Source organism: Ascaphus truei (genome assembly GCF_040206685.1).
Source record: "Ascaphus truei isolate aAscTru1 chromosome 15 unlocalized genomic scaffold, aAscTru1.hap1 SUPER_15_unloc_1, whole genome shotgun sequence".
Lineage (NCBI taxonomy): Eukaryota > Metazoa > Chordata > Amphibia > Anura > Ascaphidae > Ascaphus > Ascaphus truei.
Genome location: NW_027453854.1, coordinates 1,510,718 through 1,520,323, shown reverse-complemented (window position 1 = coordinate 1,520,323; position 9,606 = coordinate 1,510,718).

Here is a 9,606-nt window from a genome sequence, read left to right as displayed (position 1 = left end):
TCAAGGGAGAGAGGAAAGGAAGAGGAAAATGGAAGCTGAGGAGAGCTGGTCCTGTCCCTCTTGTTGGTAAAGAGGGGGCATCCAGAAAGAGGTAAGGAGATAGTTTTATTTTAATTCAAGAAGGAGTGCCTGGTGGCGAAGCTGGTGTGCTCTGTCACACTACAGACCCCTCCCTGTGTGTGTGTGTGTGCGTGCGTGCGTGCGTGCGTGCGTCTGCCTGCAGGGGGTATCTGTCCCATCCATAGATATCAGGGGTACTGCAGCTGCTGCTGCTGTTCAAACTTTTGCTTTAGGCCCATTCCTTTGATGTTAATAAGCGTTTCTAGTACAATCTTTTTCGCTCTGTTCACCCACATCTTTACATTACCTCGTGTGTGTGTGTGTGTGTGTGTGTGTGTGTGTGTGTGTGTACGTGTGTATAGCATGTGTTTGAAACACTATACTGTATCTGCATAGAAAAAAAGCCTTCTTTTAGTAATGTACAGTTCAAATACTGTATGAACATGACCCCATCTCATCTCATCCCCCTGACTCTGGATACAAAACATTCATGTATTCGTTTGCAACTTTTCATACAATTTGCTTGCACCATTTCAGAGAAATTAAATATTTAAAATGGAAATAAATTGGTAACTGCAGTAACAAACAACACTGTACATGCTAATAGTACATCCATGTAAGCAGTACATACATGCTCAGGAGTTGTTTTTTTGGATCGGTATATACTTGTCATTATCCACTTCAACCATTTTAATTCCCCCCTTTTAAATTATTGTACTGGTTGATGTGTATGTATATATATATATATATATATATATATATATATATATATATATATATATATAGATATATATATCTATATATCTATCTATATATATATATATATATATATTTCAACCATTATCACCTACAGTACAGTAGCATACAGTGCTCCCACTGCAGCAAGGGATTCTGGGAAATGACATGCAATGTTTACTCGCTCATCCCACAACGTGGCGGTATCAAATATAGCGTTTTCCCAGTTATTATATCCCTGCAGGATGTAGGATAATCCCAGCCAAACCCACATACTTACTACATTCCCGTTATGTCACATGTATTATTTCCTGTGAAGGAAGCGCTATGTATATTCCCATTATGGTCACAAATTGGACGATACTGTATTTCCATTATGTCTCCTATTATTTTCCCATGATATCTCATAGAATACTGTCATCCAAAACCACATCATTATTGAATGATTGAAAATGATGCCTCCGTTTTATGTCAAGATTGTCTTGACACTTAGACCCCCAAGATTTCAATAGCGCCTCACTTAAAAGATGACATTATTTTTGATTCAAATGAACTTTTATGGTGCAGAAGCCGCATGGTGCCTGTGCCTACAGTGTATGTATTTGTCAGTGTGTCTCTATCTGCATTTCTGTCTCTTGCTGGCCGCCAGCCTGTGTGATGATGTCAGCCTGTCTGTGATGTAAGAGAGACATTGTGATATCATCACATACTGTAGGCAGGATGGCAGGTGTAAAGCTTCTAAAAGAGAGAGGGAGGGAGGGAGAGGAGAGAGAGGGAGAAAGAGGGAGAGAGAGAGCAAGCAGCTCCTCCCTCCCATGCAAATGACTGTAGGCAGAGGAGTAGAGGGACAGAAGCCTGTGCTGCTTGTAATGGGACAGGATTTGGGGTGCTGTTTCATGCTCTATCTCCCTCCCTCCCACTGTCTCAGGTGCAGAAAGTTTTCAAGGGAGAGAGGAAAGGAAGAGGAAAATGGAAGCTGAGGAGAGCTGGTCCTGTCCCTCTTGTTGGTAAAGAGGGGGCATCCAGAAAGAGGTAAGGAGATAGTTTTATTTTAATTCAAGAAGGAGTGCCTGGTGGCGAAGCTGGTGTGCTCTGTCACACTACAGACCCCTCCCTGTGTGTGTGTGTGTGTGCGTGCGTGCGTGCGTGCGTGCGTGCGTCTGCCTGCAGGGGGTATCTGTCCCATCCATAGATATCAGGGGTACTGCAGCTGCTGCTGCTGTTCAAACTTTTGCTTTAGGCCCATTCCTTTGATGTTAATAAGCGTTTCTAGTACAATCTTTTTCGCTCTGTTCACCCACATCTTTACATTACCTCGTGTGTGTGTGTGTGTGTGTGTGTGTGTGTGTGTGTGTGTGTATGTGTATGTGTGTGTACGTGTGTATAGCATGTGTTTGAAACACTATACTGTATCTGCATAGAAAAAAAGCCTTCTTTTAGTAATGTACAGTTCAAATACTGTATGAACATGACCCCATCTCATCTCATCCCCCTGACTCTGGATACAAAACATTCATGTATTCGTTTGCAACTTTTCATACAATTTGCTTGCACCATTTCAGAGAAATTAAATATTTAAAATGGAAATAAATTGGTAACTGCAGTAACAAACAACACTGTACATGCTAATAGTACATCCATGTAAGCAGTACATACATGCTCAGGAGTTGTTTTTTTGGATCGGTATATACTTGTCATTATCCACTTCAACCATTTTAATTCCCCCCTTTTAAATTATTGTACTGGTTGATGTGTATGTATATATATATATATATATATATATATATATATATATATATATATATATATATAGATATATATATCTATATATCTATCTATATATATATATATATATATATATTTCAACCATTATCACCTACAGTACAGTAGCATACAGTGCTCCCACTGCAGCAAGGGATTCTGGGAAATGACATGCAATGTTTACTCGCTCATCCCACAACGTGGCGGTATCAAATATAGCGTTTTCCCAGTTATTATATCCCTGCAGGATGTAGGATAATCCCAGCCAAACCCACATACTTACTACATTCCCGTTATGTCACATGTATTATTTCCTGTGAAGGAAGCGCTATGTATATTCCCATTATGGTCACAAATTGGACGATACTGTATTTCCATTATGTCTCCTATTATTTTCCCATGATATCTCATAGAATACTGTCATCCAAAACCACATCATTATTGAATGATTGAAAATGATGCCTCCGTTTTATGTCAAGATTGTCTTGACACTTAGACCCCCAAGATTTCAATAGCGCCTCACTTAAAAGATGACATTATTTTTGATTCAAATGAACTTTTATGGTGCAGAAGCCGCATGGTGCCTGTGCCTACAGTGTATGTATTTGTCAGTGTGTCTCTATCTGCATTTCTGTCTCTTGCTGGCCGCCAGCCTGTGTGATGATGTCAGCCTGTCTGTGATGTAAGAGAGACATTGTGATATCATCACATACTGTAGGCAGGATGGCAGGTGTAAAGCTTCTAAAAGAGAGAGGGAGGGAGGGAGAGGAGAGAGAGGGAGAAAGAGGGAGAGAGAGAGCAAGCAGCTCCTCCCTCCCATGCAAATGACTGTAGGCAGAGGAGTAGAGGGACAGAAGCCTGTGCTGCTTGTAATGGGACAGGATTTGGGGTGCTGTTTCATGCTCTATCTCCCTCCCTCCCACTGTCTCAGGTGCAGAAAGTTTTCAAGGGAGAGAGGAAAGGAAGAGGAAAATGGAAGCTGAGGAGAGCTGGTCCTGTCCCTCTTGTTGGTAAAGAGGGGGCATCCAGAAAGAGGTAAGGAGATAGTTTTATTTTAATTCAAGAAGGAGTGCCTGGTGGCGAAGCTGGTGTGCTCTGTCACACTACAGACCCCTCCCTGTGTGTGTGTGTGTGCGTGCGTGCGTGCGTGCGTGCGTCTGCCTGCAGGGGGTATCTGTCCCATCCATAGATATCAGGGGTACTGCAGCTGCTGCTGCTGTTCAAACTTTTGCTTTAGGCCCATTCCTTTGATGTTAATAAGCGTTTCTAGTACAATCTTTTTCGCTCTGTTCACCCACATCTTTACATTACCTCGTGTGTGTGTGTGTGTGTGTGTGTGTGTGTGTGTGTGTACGTGTGTATAGCATGTGTTTGAAACACTATACTGTATCTGCATAGAAAAAAAGCCTTCTTTTAGTAATGTACAGTTCAAATACTGTATGAACATGACCCCATCTCATCTCATCCCCCTGACTCTGGATACAAAACATTCATGTATTCGTTTGCAACTTTTCATACAATTTGCTTGCACCATTTCAGAGAAATTAAATATTTAAAATGGAAATAAATTGGTAACTGCAGTAACAAACAACACTGTACATGCTAATAGTACATCCATGTAAGCAGTACATACATGCTCAGGAGTTGTTTTTTTGGATCGGTATATACTTGTCATTATCCACTTCAACCATTTTAATTCCCCCCTTTTAAATTATTGTACTGGTTGATGTGTATGTATATATATATATATATATATATATATATATATATATATATATATATATATATATATATATATATAGATATATATATCTATATATCTATCTATATATATATATATATATATTTCAACCATTATCACCTACAGTACAGTAGCATACAGTGCTCCCACTGCAGCAAGGGATTCTGGGAAATGACATGCAATGTTTACTCGCTCATCCCACAACGTGGCGGTATCAAATATAGCGTTTTCCCAGTTATTATATCCCTGCAGGATGTAGGATAATCCCAGCCAAACCCACATACTTACTACATTCCCGTTATGTCACATGTATTATTTCCTGTGAAGGAAGCGCTATGTATATTCCCATTATGGTCACAAATTGGACGATACTGTATTTCCATTATGTCTCCTATTATTTTCCCATGATATCTCATAGAATACTGTCATCCAAAACCACATCATTATTGAATGATTGAAAATGATGCCTCCGTTTTATGTCAAGATTGTCTTGACACTTAGACCCCCAAGATTTCAATAGCGCCTCACTTAAAAGATGACATTATTTTTGATTCAAATGAACTTTTATGGTGCAGAAGCCGCATGGTGCCTGTGCCTACAGTGTATGTATTTGTCAGTGTGTCTCTATCTGCATTTCTGTCTCTTGCTGGCCGCCAGCCTGTGTGATGATGTCAGCCTGTCTGTGATGTAAGAGAGACATTGTGATATCATCACATACTGTAGGCAGGATGGCAGGTGTAAAGCTTCTAAAAGAGAGAGGGAGGGAGGGAGAGGAGAGAGAGGGAGAAAGAGGGAGAGAGAGAGCAAGCAGCTCCTCCCTCCCATGCAAATGACTGTAGGCAGAGGAGTAGAGGGACAGAAGCCTGTGCTGCTTGTAATGGGACAGGATTTGGGGTGCTGTTTCATGCTCTATCTCCCTCCCTCCCACTGTCTCAGGTGCAGAAAGTTTTCAAGGGAGAGAGGAAAGGAAGAGGAAAATGGAAGCTGAGGAGAGCTGGTCCTGTCCCTCTTGTTGGTAAAGAGGGGGCATCCAGAAAGAGGTAAGGAGATAGTTTTATTTTAATTCAAGAAGGAGTGCCTGGTGGCGAAGCTGGTGTGCTCTGTCACACTACAGACCCCTCCCTGTGTGTGTGTGTGTGTGCGTGCGTGCGTGCGTGCGTGCGTGCGTCTGCCTGCAGGGGGTATCTGTCCCATCCATAGATATCAGGGGTACTGCAGCTGCTGCTGCTGTTCAAACTTTTGCTTTAGGCCCATTCCTTTGATGTTAATAAGCGTTTCTAGTACAATCTTTTTCGCTCTGTTCACCCACATCTTTACATTACCTCGTGTGTGTGTGTGTGTGTGTGTGTGTGTATGTGTATGTGTGTGTACGTGTGTATAGCATGTGTTTGAAACACTATACTGTATCTGCATAGAAAAAAAGCCTTCTTTTAGTAATGTACAGTTCAAATACTGTATGAACATGACCCCATCTCATCTCATCCCCCTGACTCTGGATACAAAACATTCATGTATTCGTTTGCAACTTTTCATACAATTTGCTTGCACCATTTCAGAGAAATTAAATATTTAAAATGGAAATAAATTGGTAACTGCAGTAACAAACAACACTGTACATGCTAATAGTACATCCATGTAAGCAGTACATACATGCTCAGGAGTTGTTTTTTTGGATCGGTATATACTTGTCATTATCCACTTCAACCATTTTAATTCCCCCCTTTTAAATTATTGTACTGGTTGATGTGTATGTATATATATATATATATATATATATATATATATATATATATAGATATATATATCTATATATCTATATATATATATATATATATTTCAACCATTATCACCTACAGTACAGTAGCATACAGTGCTCCCACTGCAGCAAGGGATTCTGGGAAATGACATGCAATGTTTACTCGCTCATCCCACAACGTGGCGGTATCAAATATAGCGTTTTCCCAGTTATTATATCCCTGCAGGATGTAGGATAATCCCAGCCAAACCCACATACTTACTACATTCCCGTTATGTCACATGTATTATTTCCTGTGAAGGAAGCGCTATGTATATTCCCATTATGGTCACAAATTGGACGATACTGTATTTCCATTATGTCTCCTATTATTTTCCCATGATATCTCATAGAATACTGTCATCCAAAACCACATCATTATTGAATGATTGAAAATGATGCCTCCGTTTTATGTCAAGATTGTCTTGACACTTAGACCCCCAAGATTTCAATAGCGCCTCACTTAAAAGATGACATTATTTTTGATTCAAATGAACTTTTATGGTGCAGAAGCCGCATGGTGCCTGTGCCTACAGTGTATGTATTTGTCAGTGTGTCTCTATCTGCATTTCTGTCTCTTGCTGGCCGCCAGCCTGTGTGATGATGTCAGCCTGTCTGTGATGTAAGAGAGACATTGTGATATCATCACATACTGTAGGCAGGATGGCAGGTGTAAAGCTTCTAAAAGAGAGAGGGAGGGAGAGAGGTAGAGGAGAGAGAGGGAGAAAGAGGGAGAGAGAGAGCAAGCAGCTCCTCCCTCCCATGCAAATGACTGTAGGCAGAGGAGTAGAGGGACAGAAGCCTGTGCTGCTTGTAATGGGACAGGATTTGGGGTGCTGTTTCATGCTCTATCTCCCTCCCTCCCACTGTCTCAGGTGCAGAAAGTTTTCAAGGGAGAGAGGAAAGGAAGAGGAAAATGGAAGCTGAGGAGAGCTGGTCCTGTCCCTCTTGTTGGTAAAGAGGGGGCATCCAGAAAGAGGTAAGGAGATAGTTTTATTTTAATTCAAGAAGGAGTGCCTGGTGGCGAAGCTGGTGTGCTCTGTCACACTACAGACCCCTCCCTGTGTGTGTGTGTGTGCGTGCGTGCGTGCGTCTGCCTGCAGGGGGTATCTGTCCCATCCATAGATATCAGGGGTACTGCAGCTGCTGCTGCTGTTCAAACTTTTGCTTTAGGCCCATTCCTTTGATGTTAATAAGCGTTTCTAGTACAATCTTTTTCGCTCTGTTCACCCACATCTTTACATTACCTCGTGTGTGTGTGTGTGTGTGTGTGTGTGTGTGTGTGTGTATGTGTATGTGTGTGTACGTGTGTATAGCATGTGTTTGAAACACTATACTGTATCTGCATAGAAAAAAAGCCTTCTTTTAGTAATGTACAGTTCAAATACTGTATGAACATGACCCCATCTCATCTCATCCCCCTGACTCTGGATACAAAACATTCATGTATTCGTTTGCAACTTTTCATACAATTTGCTTGCACCATTTCAGAGAAATTAAATATTTAAAATGGAAATAAATTGGTAACTGCAGTAACAAACAACACTGTACATGCTAATAGTACATCCATGTAAGCAGTACATACATGCTCAGGAGTTGTTTTTTTGGATCGGTATATACTTGTATATACTTTTTTGGATCGGTATATCCACTTCAACCATTTTAATTCCCCCCTTTTAAATTATTGTACTGGTTGATGTGTATGTATATATATATATATATATATATATATATATATATATATATATATATAGATATATATATCTATATATCTATATATATATATATATATATATATATATATATATTTCAACCATTATCACCTACAGTACAGTAGCATACAGTGCTCCCACTGCAGCAAGGGATTCTGGGAAATGACATGCAATGTTTACTCGCTCATCCCACAACGTGGCGGTATCAAATATAGCGTTTTCCCAGTTATTATATCCCTGCAGGATGTAGGATAATCCCAGCCAAACCCACATACTTACTACATTCCCGTTATGTCACATGTATTATTTCCTGTGAAGGAAGCGCTATGTATATTCCCATTATGGTCACAAATTGGACGATACTGTATTTCCATTATGTCTCCTATTATTTTCCCATGATATCTCATAGAATACTGTCATCCAAAACCACATCATTATTGAATGATTGAAAATGATGCCTCCGTTTTATGTCAAGATTGTCTTGACACTTAGACCCCCAAGATTTCAATAGCGCCTCACTTAAAAGATGACATTATTTTTGATTCAAATGAACTTTTATGGTGCAGAAGCCGCATGGTGCCTGTGCCTACAGTGTATGTATTTGTCAGTGTGTCTCTATCTGCATTTCTGTCTCTTGCTGGCCGCCAGCCTGTGTGATGATGTCAGCCTGTCTGTGATGTAAGAGAGACATTGTGATATCATCACATACTGTAGGCAGGATGGCAGGTGTAAAGCTTCTAAAAGAGAGAGGGAGGGAGGGAGAGGAGAGAGAGGGAGAAAGAGGGAGAGAGAGAGCAAGCAGCTCCTCCCTCCCATGCAAATGACTGTAGGCAGAGGAGTAGAGGGACAGAAGCCTGTGCTGCTTGTAATGGGACAGGATTTGGGGTGCTGTTTCATGCTCTATCTCCCTCCCTCCCACTGTCTCAGGTGCAGAAAGTTTTCAAGGGAGAGAGGAAAGGAAGAGGAAAATGGAAGCTGAGGAGAGCTGGTCCTGTCCCTCTTGTTGGTAAAGAGGGGGCATCCAGAAAGAGGTAAGGAGATAGTTTTATTTTAATTCAAGAAGGAGTGCCTGGTGGCGAAGCTGGTGTGCTCTGTCACACTACAGACCCCTCCCTGTGTGTGTGTGTGTGCGTGTGTGCGTGCGTGCGTGCGTGCGTCTGCCTGCAGGGGGTATCTGTCCCATCCATAGATATCAGGGGTACTGCAGCTGCTGCTGCTGTTCAAACTTTTGCTTTAGGCCCATTCCTTTGATGTTAATAAGCGTTTCTAGTACAATCTTTTTCGCTCTGTTCACCCACATCTTTACATTACCTCGTGTGTGTGTGTGTGTGTGTGTGTGTGTGTGTGTATGTGTATGTGTGTGTACGTGTGTATAGCATGTGTTTGAAACACTATACTGTATCTGCATAGAAAAAAAGCCTTCTTTTAGTAATGTACAGTTCAAATACTGTATGAACATGACCCCATCTCATCTCATCCCCCTGACTCTGGATACAAAACATTCATGTATTCGTTTGCAACTTTTCATACAATTTGCTTGCACCATTTCAGAGAAATTAAATATTTAAAATGGAAATAAATTGGTAACTGCAGTAACAAACAACACTGTACATGCTAATAGTACATCCATGTAAGCAGTACATACATGCTCAGGAGTTGTTTTTTTGGATCGGTATATACTTGTCATTATCCACTTCAACCATTTTAATTCCCCCCTTTTAAATTATTGTACTGGTTGATGTGTATGTATATATATATATATATATATATATATATATATAGATATATATATCTATATATCT